This window comes from Zingiber officinale, chromosome 6B, assembly GCF_018446385.1.
Source record: "Zingiber officinale cultivar Zhangliang chromosome 6B, Zo_v1.1, whole genome shotgun sequence".
Taxonomy (NCBI): Eukaryota; Viridiplantae; Streptophyta; class Magnoliopsida; order Zingiberales; family Zingiberaceae; genus Zingiber; species Zingiber officinale.
The window spans coordinates 31786857-31813020 of record NC_055996.1 but is presented as its reverse complement, the minus strand read 5'-3'; the positions used below and the strand labels follow the sequence as shown (position 1 = coordinate 31813020).

Sequence of the window (26164 nt, the reverse complement as noted above, 5' to 3'; positions counted from 1 at the left end):
CATACTCTATGCATCCTGGTTCTACCAAGATGTACCAAGACGTGAAACAGAAATTCTGGTGGTCTGGACTCAAAAGAGATGTGGCTAAATATGTCAGTACCTGCCTGACATGTCAGAGAGTCAAAGCAGAACACCAGAGACCAGGAGGAGTTCTACAGCCTCTTCCTATACCAGAGTGGAAGTGGGAAGACATATCCATGGATTTCATAACAGGTCTCCCAAGAACCACAAATGGATACGATGCGATATGGGTGATAGTGGACAGATTGACCAAGTCTGCTCATTTCCTAGCCATCAAGGTGTCACACTCTATAGAGCAGTTAGCACAGCTATACGTTAAAGAGGTGATCAGACTTCACGGAGTTCCCAAATCTATTATTTCTGATAGAGATGGGCGCTTCACCTCTCACTTTTGGGAGTGTGTACAGACTGCACTAGGCACCAAGCTCAAGTTCAGCACAGCCTTCCATCCTCAGACTGATGGACAGACAGAGCGAGTAAATCAGATCCTAGAAGATATGCTCAGGGCTTGTGCACTAGATTTTAAAGGCAGTTGGTGCAAGTATCTGTGCTTAGCTGAGTTTGCCTACAACAACAGCTACCAAGCCACCATCAGGATGGCACCATATGAGGCGTTGTATGGCAGAAAGTGCAGATCACCTATATGCTGGCAAGAAGCAGGTGAAAGAAAGGAAATGGAAGTGGAGCTGGGCATTCAGACAGAGCTGATAGAAGAAACCACTCAGGCTGTCCAGAAAATCAGATAGAGGATTGAGACTGCCCAGAGTAGACAGAAAAGCTATGCTGACACACGCCGTAGGCCACTGGAATTTCAAGTAGGAGATTCAGTTTTTCTCAAAGTTGCTCCTATGAAGGGGGTGATGAGATTTGGCAAGAAGGGCAAATTGAGTCCTCGCTATGTAGGACCTTACCTGATTACGGACAGGATTGGGAAGGTAGCTTACAAACTGGAGTTACCATAATACATGTCAGCAATACACAATGTGTTTCATGTCTCCATGTTAAAGAAGTGTCTCCAGGACCCTAGCCAAGTGATTGAGCCTCAGTCAGTGCAGATCCAAGAGGATCTTAGTTTTGAGAGTAGACCTACACAGATAGTGGACAGAGCAGTCAAGAGACTAAGAAGCAAAGAAGTACCACTAGTGAAGGTCGTCTGGCAGAACCAGAAGCACGAGGAAGTCACTTGGGAGCGGGAGGACAGTATGAAACAGAAGTATCCAGAGCTATTCTAAGTTCGAGGACGAACTTTTTATAAGGTATGGGGAATTGTAACGACCCAATTTTCCTTATTTTAAGTTCTAAAAGTCCATAAAATATTTGGAAATACTTTTAAAATATTCTAGAGATTTTTAGGAATTTTTATAGTACTTTTATGTAATTTTTGGAGGTCGTTTAGTAGAGTTACAAAAAGAAAGAAGTTTTGATAAAAAAACGTTGAAGGGGAGACTCGAACCCAAGACCTTGACCCGAACCGAATCTCAGCTGAACCTAGCCCAACCAGCTGAGCTACAAGGTTTTTTGTTAACCTTATAAGGAAAGAATTAAGTTTATAGCATAGTTAAGCGATATTTTAGAAACCGAAAATAAACTTTGAAAATAAAAAGGTGCGCGGATAAGGATTCGAAGCCTAGACCCTTGGTTTGGTTGAGAGCCGACTAACCAACTGGACTGCGCGTGTTTTATTAACCTAGTATGGAGAGAAATAGATTTAAGCATAGTTGGAATCGAATTCAAACTAGGTTATAAAAAGAGGTTAAGTTAAGAGAGGAAAACCTAAAAAAACTTTCTCTCGAAATTTCTCCTCTCCTCTCTCACGACGGCGCCGACTCTCTCGGGCGAAACTGTAGCCAAGGCTAGGGTTTCCTCCTCTCGACGTCGGCGAGGCATTTTTCGGCCGGTCTCCACGCATGGGTGACCATTCCGGCAAGGGGAGCTCGGGAAACACAAGAAAAAGGGAGAAATCGGAGCTCCACCGAAACCCTAGAGCGTTTCCTTCGGATTGTAAGTCCAAGAACCGGAGGTAAGTGCTTCTCACCTGCGGTAGGAGTAGCTCTCGGGTTTTATTTGTGTTTTGTTGTAAGATGAACAACAGTAGCCTTTCATTCTAGTTTGTGGTTTCGGATTTGACCTTGATCTAGCAAATTGGTATAGTTTTTATGGTTTAAATCTGTTGGTGTTTTTATTTAGTGCACGGACAGAAGTTTTGAAGGTTTTCCGTGACTACCACAGCATGCTAGTTAGATGTATTTATCTTACACTTCAAGCATGTTTAAGTAGATATAAATTACTTCAAGCCATTGTATGATTGAATGATTGTTAGGAGTCAAGAATAAGTTAGTTTTTACAAGCTTGAAATGTGGAAAACTCTTACTGCCATGAGCTGCTTAAAAGTTGTTCCTTATGACCATGTATTCTCCTTTTAGTGGCTGAGGAATTCTGTTGGAATCGGTTTGAATATATATCCGGTTACATTTCAATGATATAGTAGTTCTTTCTTTAATTATTGTGGAGTTTTGTTTGAATATGTACTGGATAATATTTTATATCAGTGCCATGTAGTTAAATATCTCTTGTTTGCTGAATAAATGAGAGAAGTACAAGCAAAGCAATACTAAGATGCAATCTGATCCTAAGTTTCAGAAATTAGAATCAAGGCACACTAAGTGCTTAAATAGATGCCAAGGCATTTATTTAGAAGAAGCGATTAAAGAAGTATATAAAGAAAAGTATTTTACTTTTAAAGGGCATGTACCGGATACAAGGTCCAAGGGATGGGCTCCAAGTTGCCCCTAGACATAAGGTCTAGAAGTGTCTTAATGGTTTTGGGATTAGCTACCTCAATTCTCATTAAGAAAGGCGCGCAAAGTGGTACAATGCTGGGCCCAAGTAAAGTTGAATATTATTTTAAAGTATAAAAGTATTAATTTGGAAACAAATAGAACAAGTTCCTTTATCCAAGTTGCAAATTCTAGCAAGTTAAATGGTTGTTTCCTTTAGAGATGCATGATGTAGTTCTATATTGCTATTTTCATGTTGAGCATGTACTCTCTGTTTTCTTTAATGTTTATGCATTCCTTATCGGATTTTGTGAGTAGAAAGCACTTACTAAGCTTTTAGCTTATAGATGCTACTTTTCCTCCTACTACAGATATGGATAAAAATAAAGGAAAGGCTAAAATGGCATAGAAGAAGGCGACAAGGAGACACTGGTGATGTGTGTGTGGATGGCGGAGATGGAAGATTTGGGGACCTTGCTTTTAAATTTCTGCAAGTTAAATTATTTGGGTTTCTTCTTAAATAACTAGGAGAATTAATAAAAATTCAGATTCTTTATGCTCTCCCTGTTTTACTGTTTTGAAGTTGGTCAAATACTTTTGTTTTGTTGAGTTCTGGAACCATTCGGATGATTAAATGCATAGATGATGCTTGGTAAAATGCTTGGTTTTAAAATGCTCAGAAGTTCTCCTTATGCATGCTGGAAATTTTCACCTGCTGTGAGTTTTCTGCCGTGGAGATATTTAATCCGTAGAGATCTATATTTTTTAGCCTGATTACATTGCTGGACTTATTCAGATCGTTAAATGCTTTTGCTGATTACCCCTTTATACTCTGCTGGAAATGTAATCTACCATGAGGTTCGGTTTTGGATTGCATTGGTTAAACCTGGAAAAAAAATGCCTCTGCCGAAATACTTATCTGCCTTTGGGATTCCTGCTGCATGCTGGAATTTGTTTCTGGGTTGCTGTAGTGAGGATATAAGATTAGTAATGCTATGTGCGTATTAGTATTTGACCACTTGTAGTATGCTGCCTTATGTGCTGCCAGTATTGATGCATGCTGTAGAGTATTAACATTTAAAGGTTTAAATCTGCTATGAAGTTTATTCTTGTTGAATGGAAATCTGCCTTTATTAATGAATCTGCTATTAAGTATTTAACAGAAGTAACAAGCAAGTTTCATTGCCTACATGCTACACTTGATTATGTTACACCTTTTTGCATGTTTAATTAGTAAGGAAAAAAAAAAATTTTAAATGACAGCAGTTTAAAGTTCTAATAGACATGTGAATTTCTTGATATATAAATGGGTAAAAGCATCTCTAGTGTTAATAGTGAGTAGCATTAGTTATGTGAAGATAGTAGAATCGGTAGCGGTCACCCTCAGAGAAGTAGTAAGGAGGGTGGTTGTTACAAGCTACCACTCTCCAACAGTGGCCGAATGGGCAGCTATAAACAACCAACAACTCTCTTACCACAAGGGAGACAATAGTCATCGGTATGCAATGAATGATGACATGATATATATATACATATATAATCATGATACCGACACTGTCATCATCAATGCAACCCCCAAACCACATGAGTACACCATAATATGAGTAAAATCGTCATGATAAATCCACATATCCCACCGAACACATGTACACAACTACACACGTATAATCAACCAAAAATCTCCAATAATCCCCCTGGACACATATGCACAGATCGTAAATACAATCAACATGTATCCTCCAATAATAACAACGGACATGTGTATAAACCACAAACATATAATCTATATAACTCCTCCAAAAGTACATAACCAAACACGTATGTACATACAACATGCAAATGTAGGGTCAATATGATGACTCCTAAAACACATACCAAGCTACATACAATCCACATTATGTACCCAATTAGCATGGTAATACTAATGCCCGACAATCCCTACAAGACCTACTCTACACGTGTAATCACAACAGAGTAGATATCAAGAGCTGAGACTATGTATGAATTAAGTAGATCATCTCTAAGCTCAAGCAAAAGTAACAAGCAGGAAAAACAGCAACCGAACACGATATAAGGTAAAGTAACCTAATCCGTCAAATAACAACCATGCACTAAGCTCAAAGAAAATCTACATAGCAAAGGAAGAAATACCCGCCTTTATCTGTAGATCAAGTCAAACCATCCCATGTCGAGACGCTCGTCCCGAATCCAAGTCCTGCGATCACATAATATATTTAGCTAATTACATAGGTAACCAATAGCTAAATAAACTCCCTAACCAAAATTAGGTAAACCCTAATCGAAATAGTTTACCTAATTCCTTAATCCAGCTCCTGCTAGATCCAAACATAATCCATAATCCAATAATCCATCCAAAACTCACTAATCAACACATCTTAAACCCAACAATAAATCTATTCTCTTAATTACCAACCCATCACATAATGATATCAACCACAAAACCTATCATAAGCTCAAATCTCCATCATAAATCCACATCAACCCAACAACCAAATCATCAACCTACCTCATCTGATAATCCAATCCAATTATTTAATTCTTCTTGTTAACATGCCTCAATTATCTAACTCATAACTCATCCAATCTGAAAATCCCCAATCTAATATCAATATGGGTTAAATCAATACATCTACTCACCACTAATAAATCTAAGCAAGCATAAAACCCTAGGTTCCTTAGAAAACCCAATTTAACAACCTACTGACGGAAATAACAGAGATACATCCATAGAAATTCACTTACCTTGAGATATGGCTACAAATCAAGAGCTCACTACCCTACCAGCCTCTGTCCGGAAGCTACAAAAGAATGCACACACCAATTCTTCCAAGAATCAGTCCAGAACTGACCTATAACGCTATAAGTTGCCAAAACCCTAACCAACAAGACAATTCTTACCTCAATCGGAACCCCAATTCTTCAACCAAAACCGCAACAGCCGCAAGGAAGGCAGAGAGAGTGATCAGCATAGAGGAAACTCCACAATATACTGCTCCAATGCTTCCTCTAATCCAAAACAGAAAGATCATCACAAGCGAAACCCAATTACACAAGAAACCTTGAATTCACAGAATTTCCAGACCAAACCTTACCTCAATTGATCACCTACAACTGATGTCGTGTGATCCACCTCAGTTGACGATGATCGGCAAAGCCCTCCAGTGAATAGATCAAGGAGGAGAAACAAAAGGGGCTCGACCAATCCGGGACGACGCAAACCAAATTCCTCACCGTGCCCTAGATTCGATCTCCCATCGATCACGCACAAGGAATGGCCGAAGAGCCGACCACGCAAGCAGAGATGATCTGGACAAGGCCGGTACCGTCGAGGTCCGACGGCTCTTCCTCAGGCGACTCGACGAGGATGAAATCGTGGCCAGAGGGAGCTCTCCATCGGTGTCAGGCGCCCGCGCGTGAGAGAGGAGAAAGGATCGCAAGAGGAGCCAATGGAGTCTTTACCCTAGCCTCACCCGAAGGAAGATGGCCGGCGATCGTGAGCTCGGCGTCGGTGAGGCGAGAAGATGGGTCGGGGAAGATGAGAGTCACGCGAGAATAGGGAAATCGGGAGAGGAAGAATGGGGGAAAGGAGAAGCCGATTAGGTATATTAACATAGGTTAATTAAACTCCCACTTAAATCAACATCGATGGGAAAGGAGACTTTCTAAAAAGGAGGTTAGTTTAATTAAGGTCTAAGTTAATTCTCAAATCAACTCCCACTTAAATGGGTATTTCAAAACAGACTTTCACTGTACCCCAAATCTATCCCCTCAAAACGGGTCATACGGACTCCGTTTAAATCCCGAAAAATTTCTAAATATTTTAGAAAAATCCAATAAGATTTTTCGTCCAATAACTTTTATTATTTAATTTTTCAGTATCTTACACCATCAATAATAATTCATTCCACTAAAGAACTATTATTGAACTACCGCACCAATCCCAAATTACATTTTGGGCTCCTTCTTATTATGAGTGTGTTAGTCTCCCTGTTTTTAAGATGTCAAATGTCCACTAATTAAGCGAGTTACTGACAACTCATTTAATTAATATCTTAGTCCAAGAGTAGTACCACTCAACCTTATCGTCATGTCGGACTAAGTCCACCTGCAGGGTTTAACATGACAATCCTTATGAGCTCCTCTTGAGGACATTCTCAACCTAAATCACTAGGACACAGTTTCCTTCTATAATCAACAATACACACTATAAGTGATATCATTTCCCAACTTATCGGGCTTATTGATTCATCGAACTAAATCTCACCCATTGATAAATTAAAGAGAAGCCGTATATCAAATATATGTGCTTGTTATTATATTAGGATTAAGAGCACACACTTCCATAATAACTGAGGTCTTTGTTTCTTTATAAAGTCAGTATAAAAGAAACAACCTCTAATGGTCCTACTCAATACACTCTAAGTGTACTAGTGTAATTATATAGTTAAGATAAACTAATACCTAATTACACTACGACCTTCCAATGGTTTGTTCCTTTCCATTATGGTCGTGAGTTACTGTTTATAATTTATAAGGTACTGATAACATGATCCTCTGTGTGTGACACCACACACCATGTTATCTACAATATAAATTAATTGAACAACTACATTTATCATAAATGTAGACATTTGACAAATATGATTCTTATTTCTAGATAAATGTTTATACCAAAAGCTAGGCTTTTAGTATACATTCTAACAATCTCCCACTTATACTAAAAGACTAAGCTGCCATATCTGCTGCCATACATCTTATTCCCAACCCTTCAACATGTCCATCAAAAGCTCTCGCCTTAAGGACCTTAGTGAAAAGATCTATAGGTCATCATCTGATGCATTCTAGGCGGCAACAACTTCTCCTCGTTTATACGATTTCCATATTGGAGTACTTGCGCTCTATTGTGTTTACTTGCCTTATAGACTCATGGTTTCTTCGAGTTTGTTACTGCACCATTATTATTACAATAAATTGTAATAATCTTTGGACAAACTAGAAATCATATCTAAGTCTATCTTGAGGTAATTAAGTCATTCAGCTTTTATGGTTTCCTCAGAGGCTTGCCATATACTAAGCTTCTATAGTGGAGTCCAGAAAAACACCTATGCTTATCACTCTTCCATAGTTATGACTTTACCTCCTAAAGTAAACACAAAACCCCGAGGTTGACTTATTATTGTCCCTATCCGATTGGAAGTCAAAATCCATGCAACCCACAGGGACCAAATTAACTGCCTTGTAAGCTAGCATATAATCTCTAGTTCCTCTAAGGTACTTTAATATATGCTTTATTGCAGTCCAATGTCCTTGTCTAGGGTTACTTTGATATCTGCTAACTATGCCCTTGGCAAAATAGATTTATGATCTCGTGCATAGCATACATTAGGTTGTCTAACTGCCGAAGTATAAAGAACTGCTTACATGTCCTCAATCTCCTTTGATGTCATCGGAGACATCTCTTTAAATAAAGACACTCCATGCTTAAAAGGTAAGAAACCTTTCTAGGAGTTTTGTATGCTTAAAATGAGCAAGGATTTTTCCGATGTATCAAGCTTGGGATAAGTAAAATATATTTTTTCTTGCGATCCCTTATTACTTTGATCTCAAGAATATATACATTCTCCCAAGTCCTTTATATCGAATTGTTTGGACAACCATACCCTTACTTCTGACAACATTTTGATATTGTTTCCAACTACCAAAAATGTTATCTACGTATAGTACAAGAAATACCACCACGCTTCCATCACACCTTTTGTATACACAAGACTTATCCGGTTACTAAATCCATAGATCTGGATTACTTTGATAAACCGGATGTTCCAAGACCTTAAAGCTTTACCTCAGTCCATAGACTGATTGAGCTTGCACACAAGATGCTCTTAGCCCTTTGCAATGAACCCTTCTGGTTGCTTTATATGGATGCTTTCTTCAAGACTTCCATTAAGGAATGCTGTCTTGACATCCACTTGCCAAATAGATAAAAGAATCCGGATAGACTTAAGCATGGCTACCAGTGAAAAAGTTTCCTTTTTTCATCAAGCCTTGCTTTGAAAGTTACCACCTTCCTGTCTATCCCTCTTTTCCTATTATAGACCTTTTTACACCCAACGGCTTTTATACCATTTGGTGATTCTACAAGCTTCCAGATTTTATTAGAATACATATATTCTAATTCTGTTATTCATTACTCTTTGCCAAGATGCTGCATCTCTATCTTGGAGTACTTCATCATATGACCGGAGATCAGGTTCATGTCCTCCAGGGATCGAATCCAAAAACTCTCCCAAAATATGAACCTATTTAGGTTGCCTAACAACCCTCCCACTACGACAAGGCACTTTCTGCAATTGTGTATCATATGTGATACGTGTTGCAATTTTCTTGTGGTATCTCATCTTGTACAGTTGGTACTAGGTTAGACATGTCCTTTATTATTTCCTTAAGAACAAATTTACTTATGAGCACGTGGTTCATTACATAGTTCTTTTCTAAAAATCAGTCATTGATGCTAACAATGACCTTTTGATTTTTAAGACTATAAACCTACTTTTGTTTATCTAGGATAACTTACAAACAAGTGAACTCCTATCCAACTTATCATTATCTCTCTTTAACATATGTGTTAGATTACCCGAATCCGAATATGCTTCAAAATAGGCTTACGCCTATTCAGCAATTCTATATGAGTAGAGAGTTATGACTTGGAAGGCACTATGTTCACTTTCATTTTCAGAGTTTATCCTTAAAACAAATTTGGTAATTTTCTGAATAACTCATCATCTATCTAATTATTCCATAAGAGTTCTTTACCTTCTTTCTACTACACCATTCTGTTGGGGTGTACCAGATGCAGTTAGTTGGGATTGAAATCCAACTTCTGATAAGTGACTCCTAAAATCTCTCAAGAGGTACTTGCCACTACGATCTTCCATAGTGACTTTTTACTTTATTCCTCCGCATCAACCTTGTACTCTTTGAACTAATCAAAGTACTTAGTCTTGCGGTACATTAAGTAAATTTATTTGTATCTTGAATAGTTGTCTATAAATTAGACAAAATATTCAATACTACCTCTTGTCTGGATAGTCATAGGATCACACAAATCAGAATGAACCGATTTCAACATATCTTTGACTCCATACCCCTTGGACTTAAAAGCTTCTTGGTTATTTTTCTTCCAAGTAAGACTCGCCGGTTGGAAAGATTTCCACTACCAATGAACCCAAAAGTTCATCAGCTACCAATGAATCCTACTCAAGTATAACCTAGCTTTAGATGCTAAAGATATAATTGGTTCATTTCCGAAGGTTGCTTTCTCTTAAAATTAGAAGATGTGTTACTAATTTCCATTTGTTGCATCGTGGGAGTTATTGGATTATAAATTGTCAACCATCATACCAGAATAGATAACTTTCCTATTTTTCTTGATAACTACTTTGTTATCAAAATAGACACAATATCTATAATAGTTTAGAAACTGAAATCAGGTTCTTTCTAAACTTGGTACGTAAAGACAATTACTTAAAATCCATATTTTATTCTTATCAAAGGATAAACATCTCCCACTGCAACAGCTATCACTTTTACAATAGTGCCCATGTGGACGGTGATTTACCTTTCATTTAGTTGTCGGGTTTCCTGGAACCCTGCAATGAATTGCAGACATGATTAATGGCATCTTGTATCTACACTCCAGGTTCTGGTAGATAACACCACTAGACATGTTTCAACTAATGAATTAAATACACCTAAATTGTTCTTAGTTCTAAGAAGACAGTCTACCTTAATGTCCAAGTCCTATTTCCAATCATTACAATTGGGACTACTAAGTCTTTTTCTATAGTATGACTACTAGGGATTGACAAACATCCTAAGAATCACAAAAACATTTGGTCAAGATCAACTCCTTAAAATCTCCATGAATTTTGTGTATACAAAATCGAAGAGAAGATTTTATTCATTAATTTTATTATCTCATCAACTTTACTTTATGACGAATAAAATTAATAGTTGATCTGTCTTTGATCAAATATTTGGTCAAAACTCTTTGAATTTAAAATAACATTGATTCCTTAAATAATATTATTTAAATTTACCAACACCTCAAACACCATGAATTTTGCATGCCACGTTAGTGTGGACGTATACAAATTCATCATTTGTAAGAGGAGGGTTTTACCCATTGACTATCTTGTCAATATATCTTTTTGACAAATAAAATTACCTCAAACACCATGAATCTTGTATGCCACGTTAGTGTGGACGTATACAAATTCAAACATTTGTAAGAGGGTTTTATTAATTTTATTATATTGCCAATCTAGTTTTATGACAAATCAATAGTTGGTTTCCCTTTGGTCACACAAGTGATAGTAGTGACTCCGTTGGGGAGGATACTATTAAATGTGTCTAAGTGTATACCATTTCTTGACACTAAGTCCATTAATAAGATTATGCCCCTTCCGTTGGGGAAGATCACACGCTCTTAATTAACTTCTTATAGTCATCCAAAAATGGAAGTCTGTTCTAGTGATCCACAAACAAGCTCATCCGTTATGGAGGAAGGCACTCAGAGCCAACGCGCAAGCTTGTTTGCATCACTTACAAACCAGTAATGGAGACCATGGGATTTACTTAAAAATCCCTCTCCCACTTAGTTATTTGTAAATGAGGAATTTTAACTATGCTAGCCTACTAAATATGTAAACCAACATGCACACACAGCACAATATAAAAGTAATAAATAGAAAATCTAATTTTCAACTATTATGGCTTTTATCACTAGTTGTCCTCCGTGTGTTGTCATCCCAAGCTGCTGCCATATTTGGCCACCGCCACCGGGACTAGCTGTCGCATCCATCTTGCTCCTAGTTCCGCTGCGCCTCTGGTCCTTAGAAGGTTCCACGCTTTGCAAGATTCGATCCGCGACATAAATAGAATTTTACATTTTTGATCCTATATTCCATAAAAGGAATGTACATGTATCTAGATCAAAAATAAAATCCTAATAAAACTAAATACAGCTCTTGCTGTATTTTATAATACAATCATGCACACACATATAAATGCCCTTGACATGTCCAAGGGTCCAATCACACACATAATAACTAAAAGCCATAATAGTTGGATCCTGCATCCACAAAGTTAGCACATCCTACTATTAACCTGCCTAAATTATGTATGACATGTGCATAGTTAAATTAATACCAAATACACAGAGGCAAAACCCTAGCTCTGATACCAATTGTTGGTTGCTACTCGGAAAACCTAGAGGTTCCACTGTAAAAAAATTTTGTACAAAGGTCTGAACCTTTTCCTAGCTACCATGTGTTCTTTTAAATTATATTTTGGATCGCCTGCGAAACTTAACACGTTTGATCCAAAACTTAATCTATTTGTTCTTTAAGGTTTAGACTTGGATCTCCTGCGGAACTTAACACGTTTGATCCAAATCACCTAAGTTATTAATTCCGTTAAATATTAATTTCCGTAATTGGTTCCCAGTACTGACGTGGCGAGGTACATGGCCTTCTTGGATATGGGAACAACCACCACCGACTAGACAAAACCTTTTATGGAAAGCTAATATTTAATTTCCTAAAATAACTTTAGGTCAACCAAAAAGAACAATCAAATCACAAGGAAAAGAAAAATAAAAGAACACAACTTCGAAAAACATATTCGAAATACTAGAATCGTAAGCCTCTTGTATTTGGTATTATTTCCATAAATAACTAGCATGATGCGGAAAGGAAAAATTACTAGTTATACCTTCTAAAAAGACCTCTTGATCTTCTACCGTATTCCTCTTCTAACCTCGGACGTTGTGTGGGCAACGTTCTTCCGAGATGAGAACCACCAATCACCTTCTTCTTCCTTGCAAGTTTCGGCCACCACAATTCTCCAAGAGAAGTAGAGGTCCGGCCACCACCACCAAGCTCCAAGGGATGCAAGAAACAAAACCACCTTTCTCTCCTTCTTCTCCTAGCTAGAACCGGCCACCATCAAGAGCTCCAAGAGAGGTTGCCGCTGGCCATAAGAAGAAGAGAAGAGGAAGAAGCGAGGGCCGGCCACCAAGGAGGAAAAGAGAGGAGAAGAATAATAGAGTTGATCACCCGTGAAGGCACCTCTACCCCCTCTTTTATAATCCTTGGTCTTGACAAATAAGGAAATTTTAATAAAAAATTCCTTAATTCTTTTTTCATAAAAAAGAAAAATTATTTTAATTAAAAAACAATTTTCTTCTTTTAATAATAATGGTCGGCCACTTCTAATTCCCCAAAACAAGGAAAATTTAATTCACACAAGAATTAAAACTTCCTAATTTGTTTTAGAAATTTATAAAAATTTCTCCAATAATTTTATCCCTTCATGATTGGTTAATAAAAAAGAAATTTTATAAATTAAAATTCTTCTTCTAAACATGTGGATAATTTCCAAAAGGAAAGTTATCTCTAAAAATTAAAATCTCTTTTCAATCTACAAATAAAGAAAGATATCAAATCTTTTCTTAATCTTTTGTAGAAACTAATAAAAGAGAATATTTAATTTTTAAACTTCTCTTTTAAATTATTATCATGGTCAAAAAGGAAAGTTTTTCTTAAAAATAAAATCTCCTTTCAATCTACAAATAAGGAAAGATTTCAAATCTTTTCTTAATCTTTTGTAGAAAGCTTTAAAAGGAAAGATTTAATTTTTAAACTCTCTTTTAAAACTATGATATCCACATAAGAAATAATTTTAATAAAAAATCCTTTTTAATATGATGTGGTCGGCCACCTAAACTTGGGCTCCAAGCTATTGGCCGACCACCTTTAGGCTTGGGCGGCCCTAAGCTTGAGCTTCAAGCTTAGCTTGGCCGGCCCCTATTGGTTGGGTAAGAAGGTGGGTATGTGGTGGGTATAAATCTCTATATACAAGAGGCTACGATAGTGACCGAGAGGAGGAATTGGTTTTGGTCTCCCGATGAAATTAAGCTTCCCGTGTTCGCCCCGAACACACAACTTAATTCCATCAATAATAATTCATTCCACTAAAGAACTATTATTGAACTACCGCACCAATCCCAAATTACATTTTGGGCTCCTTCTTATTATGAGTGTGTTAGTCTCCCTGTGTTTAAGATGTCAAATGTCCACTAATTAAGCGAGTTACTGACAACTCATTTAATTAATATCTTAGTCCAAGAGTAGTACCACTCAACCTTATCGTCATGTCGGACTAAGTCCACCTGCAGGGTTTACCATGACAATCCTTATGAGCTCCTCTTGAGGACATTCTCAACCTAGATCACTAGGACACAGTTTCCTTCTATAATCAATAATACACACTATAAGTGATATCATTTCCCAACTTATTGGGCTTATTGATTCATCAAACTAAATCTCACCCATTGATAAATTAAAGAAATAAATATCAAATATATGTGCTTGTTATTATATTAGGATTAAGAGCACACAGTTCCATAATAACTGAGGTCTTTATTTCTTTATAAAGTCAGTATAAAAGAAACAACCTCTAATGGTCCTACTCAATACACTCTAAGTGTACTAGTGTAATTATATAGTTAAGATAAACTAATACCTAATTACACTACGACCTTCCAATGGTTTGTTCCTTTCCATTATGGTCGTGAGTTACTGTTTATAATTTATAAGGTACTGATAACATGATCCTCTGTGTGTGACACCACACACCATGTTATCTACAATATAAATTAATTGAACAACTACATTTATCATAAATGTAGACATTTGACCAATATGATTCTTATTTCTAGATAAATGTTTATACCAAAAGCTAGGCTTTTAGTATACATTCTAACATTTTCTTCCTCAAGTTGTTGGACTTGAGTTGAACTTCCAATTTGAACTGACTCAGTTAAAGAGCTCGAGTCAGTCGCTTCCTTAAGGGCTGTTACCTCCTTTTGGAGCGACTTAACCCGGACGTTGGATTTAGCCAACTTTTTTACTAAGATAAGAATTCATGTAAGTTATCTAATTGAAATTCTGCGAGTAGTGAACTTACATTGGGTTTTGGTCCTTTGGAAACGAATGCGGATTCGTGGCTTCGATCACACTCAGTTCCGGATTCGTTCTCGATTTCTGACTCATACTCGGACTCAGTTTCCACCACGGTTGCTAGTACTGGTAGAGCGAGGAAGCTCGTCGATTCATCTTCGTCGGACCCGGATTCATCTGAAGACTCGGACCATATCTTTTCCTCTGTCTTACTTGTACCTGCAACCATCGTAATACCTTCCTCGGCCGAAGTAGTATTATTCTTCTCATCTAATTCAAATAAATCATTTATTAAATTATGCTTACTTACTTGAGCATCGGAAGTGCCCTCGTGTAGTTCCATCAACTTTTGCCACAACTCTTTTGCACTTGCGAAGGGGCCGATGCGGTTTAGTTCTTCATTGGTTAGGTCACATTGTAGCATGCAGGTTGCTTTGGCATCGGCTTCAACTTTTTTTATTGTGCTAGAATCCCAGTTGATGCATGAGATAAGTTCTCCGGTGTCGTCACGTGGAAGTTCAAGTCCGGTCTGGATGATGATCCACATCTCGACTTGCGTCTTGAGGTGGTATTCCATCTGGTTCTTCCAGTATCCAAAGTCCTCGCCAGAATAGAGCGGCGGTCGGACGGTGCAGAATCCTTCTTGGAATGTCATTTTAAAAGAACCTTGCACACAAAAAAATAGCAAAAAATGTACCAGGACTTGATCCTGGATTAGCAGTGCGGTATGGAAGGATAGAAATAGAAGTTCACGAATTTTAAAAATAATAAAATATTTTTAAAAAATATTATTTCAAATTTCTGAAATTGCGATATTTCGCTAATGCTGACTTATGGTGAAAAGATGAGAATGAGTTTTTCGAAAAAAAATAATAAAATATTATTAAAATAATATTAAAAAAATATTACCACAAATTTTTGAAAACGCAATATTTCGCTAATTCCAACCAATGGTGAAAAGATGAAAATTAATTTTTCAAAAGCAGTTTTGGAGGGAAAAAACGAAAGGCGTTCAAAGCCACGAAAAAATAAAAGCAGTTTTATTTTTAGCCTAAACAGACGACAAAGCCACGAAAAAATGCTTGAATGGTGGTTGCACCAGTTCAAAGCGACCCTGCTCTGATACCAATTGTTGGATCAAGACGCGCTAGAGGGGGGGTGAATAGCGCTCGCGACTAATTCGTTTTTCGAATCGCAAAACTATCGGAGTAATTAAAACACGCAGTGGAATAAAGAACGAACACACACAGAGAGACACGAGAGATTTTACTTCGTTCGGAGCCTAAGGCGACTCCTACTCGAAGGCCCGCGATCCTTGATCGCTTTCCATGGGCAACAACTATAAGCTCGTAAAATGTACAATAAGATATTACAATTGAAAGAACTAAAACAAATTATACCGACAACAATAAAGTAGCAGAATCTGAAGCTCCGGGTTGTCGGGGACTTGTAACAGCACTTCTGGGTGTTTCTAGAGCAGCTTGTAGCGTAAGGATTACTTGGAGTTCATTGATCAAAGCTGCTGGTCGAACCCCCTTTATAAACAGTGTTCAAGGCGCCTTAAACAAGCTCCAAGGCGCCTTAAACGAGAGTTTTATCCCGATCTGCTTGCTGTGATAACCCTTTGACTACCGTGACCTGAAGGCGCCTTCAACCTCTTCAAGGCGCCTTCAATCAGTCTAAGGCGCCTTCAACCCATCCAAGGTGCCTTAAGCCTGCTCCTTGCGCCAGCTCAGGATTTTAAACCCGAGGCGCCTCCAAGCCCCAAGGAGGCGCCTCGGACACTGTTCATCCGAGGTAAATCTTCATTATTTTGTATCTGCAAGACATGTTAATCCCAAACAACATCCTGCAACACAAAGTTAGCACAAAATAACAGTATGAATAATAAAGAATGTTTAAGACAGTCTCCGGACTATCCGGGTCTGACTTCGGATTTTCGACCGGAAACCCTAGGTCGACCCGACGCCTACTGTTCCCTCTACGGGGAACGCGTCCTCACCTACTCCACTCAGGAGATTTACCTATTGCCAGTGCGATCCTCCAGATCGACTGAACTTTTTCTTAACACTCCCTTCCGGACTTTCTGCTGGACATCCGCTTCCCTGCTAGTCCAGTCTTTCACCTGGTTCGCGACACCAGGACTTTCCACCTAGGGTTACCACTCCCTAGAACTTTTGCCTGAAGCCATCGACCTGCCAAGACTTTCCGCATAGGGTTACCACCCCCTATGACCTAGGGTTACCACCCCCTAGGGTTTTCCCTTTGCCTAATCGCAGCTAGGACTTTTCTCCACCTAGGGTTACCGCCCCTAGGACCTAGGGTTACCACCCCCTAGGGTTTTCACCTGCCTAACCGCAGTTAGGACTTTCCTGAAACACTCATTTAACATGTTGGATAACAATAAGACTTAACTTTGAACCCTTTGCCATTATCAAAATTTGGGTTCGATCGTCGGATGCTTCCCGCACCAACACAAAGGGGGAGGAATAGGTACAAGTTTAGGGGGGGGGAGATTTTAAAATTGTGAATTTTGTAAATTTTAAATTTTACAACATTATAAAATTTTGAATTTTGCAACATTATACTTAATGTTCCTAAAATGTTATTACTACAATTTCTTTATAATACTTTTATTGCATTATTTTTACCCTAACTTGAACTTGGGTTGATGCACATCAAAAAGGGAGAGATTGTTGGAACCCCGTGATAGTTTTGATGTGGTCAACCAGGTTAAGTTAGGTCATGTTATGTTTGATCCTTGTATCTAAGTGTGGAGGAGCTTACGAACATAAGAAGTCGAGCAGAAGACGCAGCTAGCGAAAAGGATGTCACGGGAAGGGAGCTGATGGGCTCAGTGCATCTGAGGGAAAAGGTACTGCGGAAGAGTACACCGGTGGATGAGAAGGACGCACGCGAAGTTCCAAGGGATGAGAAATCGGAGCGGAAGCTTGCTTGAGGAGAAGACCGAGAAATGGGTTCGGGTGAGCCCTATCTCAGATGACCGCGATCACCCAGGTGATCAGAGCAGCAAAAGAGCAAAAAGAAGGCTGGAAATACTATTGGAGGCACCTTCAAAGGGAGTTGAAGGCGCCTTTGCACCTTCACTGCGGAAGGCACCTTCGATGACTAGTACGAAGGTACCTTCCATCCCTATGGAAGGCGCCTTCAACCAGGAAAATTCTTCCATTGCAAGAGGATAAGGTTTTATCCATATTTACCTTACTAGAGGCTCCTTCCAGCTTGTTGAAGGCATCTTCTAGCATCGGATAAAGTTTTCTAGGGGCTATAAAAGGACCCTTGGACCTAGGAAATTAACATCAACTCTAATAATCATTTCCTAGCAACTGTCTGAGCTTTTCAATGAGTATAAGAGGCTTCTCCGCCTTTAACAAACGAAATTTTTATTGCGCTTTCACTTACCTTGGATTAACAACCATCTAGGTTGTAGCCAACTAAAACTTGTGCCTCTTCTTTCTAGTCGTTATTTAAATTTATCATTATTAATGCTTTTAATTAGAGTTGAAAAGAACGGAAAAGGTATTATTTTTTTCAGGCAATTCACTCCCTCAAGTCGGGCGCCAAGTGTCCTGACAATACATCCCCCAGACGTAAACTTTTCATTGTCCCAATGAAAATAAAAAAATAATACAAGGGAGATTTGAAGTAAGAGAAGTTACCTAATCCTGTGTGCAAATGCCCAAGTCATTAACTTCTCCATTTGGTAGCCACACTCCTAATCTTTGAACCCTATACAAAGAAGAAAAACAAGAAAAATTAAGTAAAGGATTTGGGTTATGAAAAATCAAAGAAACTAGAATGAAACTAGAATGAAACTAGAATGAGACTAGAAACATAAATGAAGACAAGAAAGAAGTACTTGGGTTGCCTCCCAAGAAGCACTTGTTTTATGTCATTAGCTCGACCTCTTATTGGGCTTTTTAAAATCACGCTCTGGCCGGAGTAAAATACCTATGGACTTTTCTTCCAATAGCCCATTTTATTATGGAGAGAGTTGTCATTATTAGATCTGTGTAGTGTAGCATCGATCTCACCATCTTCATCTTCTTAAGGGTTCTTTTAGATGGTTGATGACGGATCAGATTAAGCTTCCAATTATAGGTCCCATGAAAATCTATACACCGAAACAAAGTGTACACCTCCCATACAAGAGAAAGATAAAAAATAACTATAAAAATATTTGGTTTAATGGAGCATGTATCAAAAGATGAATCACATCCAATAAAATCAATGACGGTTACCTCTATGAAGTTTTCTAAATGATCACTAATGATACTTACTTTGCATTGAGGAAAGGTACCTGAACATTCTAAACAATTGAATGTGACTTCCTCTAGATCAAGTAAAGGTTCTTGCTCTGGCTCAAGTGGTTGTGCCTCTAAAGAAGGTGATTCTTGGTAATCTGCCCCTATTGCAAAAGTTTCTACACATATATCATCAACAAATTCAATATATGCAACTTCCATTGTGCCAAATGGTTATGTGATCAAAGAAAGTGATTCTTGGGATATTGCTTCCATAGAAAAAGTTCCTACACTTTCATCCACAACATCAATAGCTTTAGAAGCGATAAAGAGTACACTAATATCAATGTCATCAATAAAAGGTTCAACAACATCATTAGAAATTTCATGCTGAGCATACTCATCACCATCATCATCCGAAAACTTTATATCACTATAGAAACCTTTAACCCCAATAGGTAAATCCAAACATTTACAAGCCACTACATCATCATCACAATCTCCATCAGAAGAATCTGAAATATTATAACCACTTGTAGTTTTAGTAGCTATATCTAAAAAGTTGCATGTTTCCACCACATCGTTACAAAGTTCAAGTTCTTTATATTTCTTGGTTTGCACTAATCTCTGTGAAAAGGGGATGGGTAGTACGTAAGTCCTCAGTGGAGATGGTAGAATTATTTTATCTTTCTTCTCCACAGATTCTCTTTGAATATGTAAGAGAGGTTCAAATTGCTTGTTTAGGCTTAAACTCATCAACCATTAAGGAAATGGTACTGGTGACCTGTAGTTTTTTGTTGGAGTCATGGAGGTGAGATTTTGTGATTCTCTTTTATTCCTCATCTCATATCAATACCCATCTTTCTTCTGAAATTTATTGTTATTCCAACCACATCACATCTTGAAATTATTCCAATGTTCAATAGACTTTAGAGGAAGGTCTTGCTTAAACCATTTTGAAGTCAATCTATTTAACTTAGCCTCAAATGGTTCAAACCCCTCGTTTAGTGACTTGTTGATGTTTTCAGTGCGGTTTTCAATCAATTGGGTGGTTACACTAAATCATGCTTAACTTTCTTAATTGCATTAATGGCTTGCACATCTAGGATTCTTGAAGAAGGTGTCTTCAAATTTCATTTGACCATTCTTGGAGATTTGGTGTCACTTGATCAATTAATCTGTATGATTCATCTAGAATTTATTCATCAAAGAACCTCCAGCAGCTGAATTCAAAAATCTTTTACTTGAAAAAGAAATTACCCGATAGAATATTGCAGAGTCATCCATTTTTCCAAACCACAATGAAGACACTATCGCAATAAACTCTTAAATTTGTCCCATGCTTCAAATATTGGTTCCCCATCCATCTAAACAAAGCTTTAGATGCAGTTCTTTATGTACATTATTCTCCTTGGAGGGAAAAATGACTCAAGAATTACTATTCCAATTATTCCCAACTTATGATGCTTTGAGGACTAATAAAATATAACCAAGTCTTTGCTTTATCCTTGATACTGAAAGGAAATGTCATCGACTGAACTACATCTGCTGACACTCCTTCATAGTTTACCATGTTGTAAAATTCAAGAAATTCTTCAAGGTGCAAATATGGATTTTTTGATACTTCTCCTCCAAATTTATGACCTTGTATCATGGTAATTAACTCTAGGTCTAGTTAGAAATTTTTTGCTTCGATATGAGGGTGCACAATAGGAGACATAAATCTTGTAGAAATTCGTGCAGAAAATTCTCTTAAAGACCTGCTTGACATGTTAGCACTCATGAATAAATAAAAATGTAAAGATTAAAAAAAAAGAAAACAAAAATGTAGAATTAAGAGTAAGAAATAAAATGCAAAAATTAAGGAAAGGAAAAACTAAAATTTAAACTAATAACAAGTAAAGTAAATGCAAAAATAAAAATAAATAAGAAAATGAGTAATCTATTAACAAGTCTAGAATAAATCATATGTATATCAACTAATGTTAATTAGAAACAATCCCCGACAATAGTACCAAAAACTTGATGTGTACAATCTGCAATTGCATAGTTGTCATCAAGTAATAAAATATCAATCTAAAAGGGACTATTGATTAAGAACTAGTTTACTTTACACGGTAAATTATCTAGACAATTGGAAGGTGATGTGCGTAAATATTATGATAGTTTATGCATGCTTTTATGCACATTCGCTTGCTTTATACGTACGTAACCTTTGTATGATCGCCTCTTTTATCATGTATTCATCATATATATTCTTTTGCACAGATATTTGCTCTTTGTTTGATTTTGTGTTGACAGGAACAACATTCAGAGCGAAAATAGCATTTGTCGACGCACCGGAGTGAGCTAGAGTGCACAACCGTGCAAACCTTGCACGGCCGTGTGGCTAAATAGAAGAGGAGAAATTCACGGTCGTGTAACCCTTGCATGGTCATGTGGCCAATCCAGAGGCGATCAGAACACGGCTGTACAACCCTGCACGGTCGTGCACCCCATGACCGAGGCCAAGCAGCACACGACCATGCATCCTGCACGGCCGTGTCCACGGGAGCCGAGTCCCAGCATCACATGGACGTTCCAATTAGCACGGTCGTGCAGCGCATCTAGAGCCAAGAAATGGCATGGCCGTGCCATCCTTGCACGGGCGTGCCACCGCGACGTGCCATAGCCTATAAAAGGGGTTTTAACCCTTTTTCAGAGGGGGGGGGGGGGGGGGAGCCGAGTGGCGAGTCATCAAGAGGAGAATCACTCTGGTGTCGTTCCACGCCGTCCAGGACATTGATCCAGCAACCTTTCATCACCACATCAACTCCAGAAGCAAAGGATTAGATCCGAAGATCACTCATCGTCATTGGATAAGTATACTTCTTCTTTCTCTCTTTGTTTTTTAGGATTGTATGTTTAAATTCACCATGTCTTCCGATTTTTCTCTAGCGTCTATGGAGTAGAGTCCTTGTTCTAGGACGAGGGAGTAATTGTGTATTGGTTTTGATGTAAAACTCATATTACGTTTATGAATTGGATGATTTCGCTTGCTTTGTTTTGACTCCTCGATCTCTTTGTCATGTTGATTGGTTGTGTAGGAATTGCCAACCTCGTAGAGGGAATACCTTAGATAATACATCTGAGGGGCCCTAGTGACAGGGGTAACCCGTTCACGGACATCTAGGGTACTTCCTTGAAAGGGGAGGCGACTCCTTCATAAGGAAGTAAGAGACCAAACTAAGCTTCTAAATTCTATCCTTGATAACATCAGTGAGAGTCGTGTCCTTGTGATCTAACGAGGAGCCCTAGTGACAGGGGCTAACCGTAACAGGATTTCGTAGGGATCGTCTTTGTCTGGTGCTCAAAGATAGTTGCTTTAGCTTCCAGCGAATGCATGCCGATGGACAATGAGTATAGGATAGTATGAGACATATCAATACCACCACAATGAAAGGAACTCTTCATTAACTAGGTTGATTTCTTCTCATTCCTAGTTTTCATTCCCCGCTTTCGGATCTCTTTTCTTAAGATTACTTACAACCATCGATAGTGTAGCTAATCCTAAGTGTGCCATCACTAGTGCTTATAACCAGTCCTTGTGGGTTCGACAATCTTTTATATTACTGACGATGAATCCATGCACTTGCGGAATCGTAACAAGTTTTTGACGTCATTGCCGGGGACTGCGTCTATTACATCGGTGATAGTTATACTAGATTAGATTAGACTTTATTTTCTTTAATTTTCATTTATCTTTCCTTTAGTTTGCATTTAGAGATAAATAATTTTACTCTTGTTTTTCTTTAGTTTTTGCATTTTTATTAAAAACACCAAAACAATAACATTATTTCATTTCTCTTTATTGCTATAGTTTATATTTTATTTTTTCATGCGAAGAGCTAATCTTTCAGAACAACTCCTACCGTTTGATCCAGTGATTGATAGGATTTTCTTGAGGAGAAGAAACCTATAGAAGGAATTCCAAGCAGCACAGGAATCTTTAGAGATAACTGATAAATTGTTGAAGGATTATGCAACACCTTATGCACGAGAGGTTCGGTCTAACATCACTCGACTGCCAATCGAAACTAACAACTATGAGATCAAGCCTACAGTAATTCACATGGTTCAGCAGAATCAATTCGGAGGAGGACCGCTTGATGATCCAAACCACCACTTGGAACTTTTCTACGAGATATGCGACACCATGAAAGTGAATGGAGTCCCTCTAGAATTAGTAAGGTTATTGCTCTTCGGATTCTCCCTGAAAGACAGAGCCAAGCAGTGGCTAAATTCCCTTCCAGTAAATAGCATTACATCTTGGGAGTAGTGTGAGCAGAAATTCATGGAAAAATTCTATCCTCCAAGCAAAATTGCCCACATGAGGAACTTGATCGGAAGCTTCAAATAGGTAGACTTAGAATCATTATTTGAAGCCTGGGAAAGATTCAAGAGTATGCTGAGATAGTGCCCCCATCATGGCATCGAGAAATGGTTGATTCTACACACCTTCTATATTGGAATCAACTATCACAAGAAGGTATCCCTCGATTTTGCAGCAGGAGGAGCACTGATGAACAAGAGCCTTGATGAAGTTGAAGAGATCATAGAGAATGTGGGACACAATCACCATCAGTGGGCATCAGAAAGATATGGTTGTTCTTTCTCAGGGAACCCAATAAAAGCATCAGGGAAATTCGACGTAGATGTAGTCACACTCATGTCTGCAAAGCTGGACGCTCTAACCAAGAAGTTTAAGGCCATGGGAAACAACAACAACACGGCCAATATGATAGTTTGTGTTTGCGAAACCTGCGGAAGTACGGATCATGCTCAAGATACTTGCCCCTTAGGGCCAATACAAGCACAGATAAACCAACTTGAGCAGTGTGATGCAATAGTCAGCAACAACCAAAGGCAAAATAATCCGTACTCCAATACATACAATCCAGGTTGGAGGAACCACCCAAACTTCTCATACCGGAACAATCAGGATCAAGGGCCAGCAAAACAAAGCTATCAACCTGGACAACAGAGCTATCAACCTGGACAGCAGAACTACTTAGCTGGATAAAAAACTTTTCAACAGCAACCTTCATAATTGTCCAGAATTGAAAAGATGCTTGAAGAAGCTCTCTCAGAGCAAAAGGAGATGAAGAATGAAATCAAGCTGTTAACTCAAAGAATGGAAAATTTTGAGAAGCATCAAAATATGCAAGACAGCCAAATAGCCTAGATAGCCCAATCTATCTCAAGAGCACAAGGAACATTTCCAAGGAAGCCAGATATAAATCCAGTGGAACATTGCAACCGCATTGAGCTGAGGAGCAGACGTATTGTGGGAGACCCCCAAATCATTACTCAGAAGGAACCTGACTCAGAGAAGGAGCCCTCTCTCCTAATGCCCAATCAGACTCAAAACATGGATGGAGAGGAGGCTACTAAAAAGGTTGAAGAAATTCTTCAAGTTCCCCCATAAAATCAGACGATTCCTTTCCCTTAGAAACTGATAACCTCCCAGAACGATGAAGAGTTCAACCGCTTCCTGAAGAAGATCAAGGAAATTTGCATATAAGTATCACTGATAGATGCACTGCACCAAATGTTGAAGTTCACAAAGTTCTTAAAAGGTATTTTATCTAACAGGAGGCAGAAGGGCGACTTCGAGACCGTAGCATTAATAGCGAATTGCAGCGCTCTCCTTATGGCAAATTCTCCACCAAAGCTTCAGGATCCAGGAAGTTTCTCCATACCATACAAAATTGGTTTTGAACTCAAACCGAGAGCTTTCTGTGACTTGGGGGCCAGCGTTAGCGTACTTCCGTGCTCTTTATATAAGAAACTGGGCCTCCAGAACATTAAACTGACCACTATGACACTGCAATTAGCAGACCATTGATGCAGATACCCAATGGGAATAGTGGAAGACGTGCCAATAGAAGTGGATGGATGTATAGTTCCCACAGATTTCATTATCTTGGATATGGAGGAAGACCCCAAGATACTGATCATCCTTAGAAGACCATTCCTTGCCACAGCTGGAGCCATCATTGATGTAAAAAGTCACAGGTTATCCTTGGAGATCGGCAAATAAAAGATCAAGTTTGATTTATCTGATTCCTCCATCTGTAACCCCTCTTGTCAAGGCAATTCTAGCAAGATCAACATACACAAAGTCGAGGAGTGCACTTTCCATGAGAGTTCCCTCCAATGAGCAACAAAAAATACATTTGTCATGCACGAGCGAAACTGAAGGTGCAGACTGGAGCATTAACCCTAGGAGGAGAGCCGTGCTTCCACGGGTTTAGTCTGCATTAACTGAAATGGGGTTGAGTTAAAGACCTAAACAAAGCGCTTCTTGGGAGACAACCCAAGGGTTTTTTTTTCGTTATAGTTCGTTGTTCTATTTTGGTGAGTTTAGTGGAGCATTTTTATTGTTTCTTTATTTTTTTGGATATTCATTTTCAGGATGTGCAGAGCCTCCATGAGATGGCCGTGAGCATTTCATGGGCATGGAGGCGTCAGAGGTACCGAAAGAGCGAAGGGCATGTCACCGTGAGCCTAAAGGAGTCGGTCGTGTGATCCCACACGACCATGCGAAGCCAATAGAAAGAGGGAGACCACGGGCCATGCAACCTTGCACGGTCGTGTGACCTATGCAGAGGAAAGAAGGACACATGCCGTGCCACATGTCACGGTCGTGCGAGACTGCCAGAGAAGGAGATGACTCGGGTCGTACCGATTGGCACGACCGTGAGACTTGTCCAGAGAACAAGAAGGATTGGGCCATGCCAACTGGCACGGCCATGCGGCCTTGGCAGAAGGGAGAACAGAGGAGGCCATGCCAATCGACACGACCTTGCAGAGCCCTACCTAACCCTGCCGTGTCTATAAGACACGGTCGTGCTCTTGCCCGTGTGCACCGCCCACCCCTCCAAAAAAACCCTATTCCCATCTCCTTCTCTCCCAAAAGCCTTCTCCTCTCTATTTCACCTTATCAAGCCCTGATTTCCCACCTCTAGAGCTCACTTTTGCTTAGATCTACATCTAGATCTAACACTTCTTCAAG

The 26164-nt window shown here is 38.8% G+C and overlaps 1 pseudogene; it reads right to left on the bottom strand.

Annotated features, from left to right (window-relative positions):
- Nucleotides 1-23508: 23508 nt before the first annotated feature.
- Nucleotides 23509-23580, bottom strand: LOC121993391 (annotated as a pseudogene).
- Nucleotides 23581-26164: the final 2584 nt, after the last annotated feature.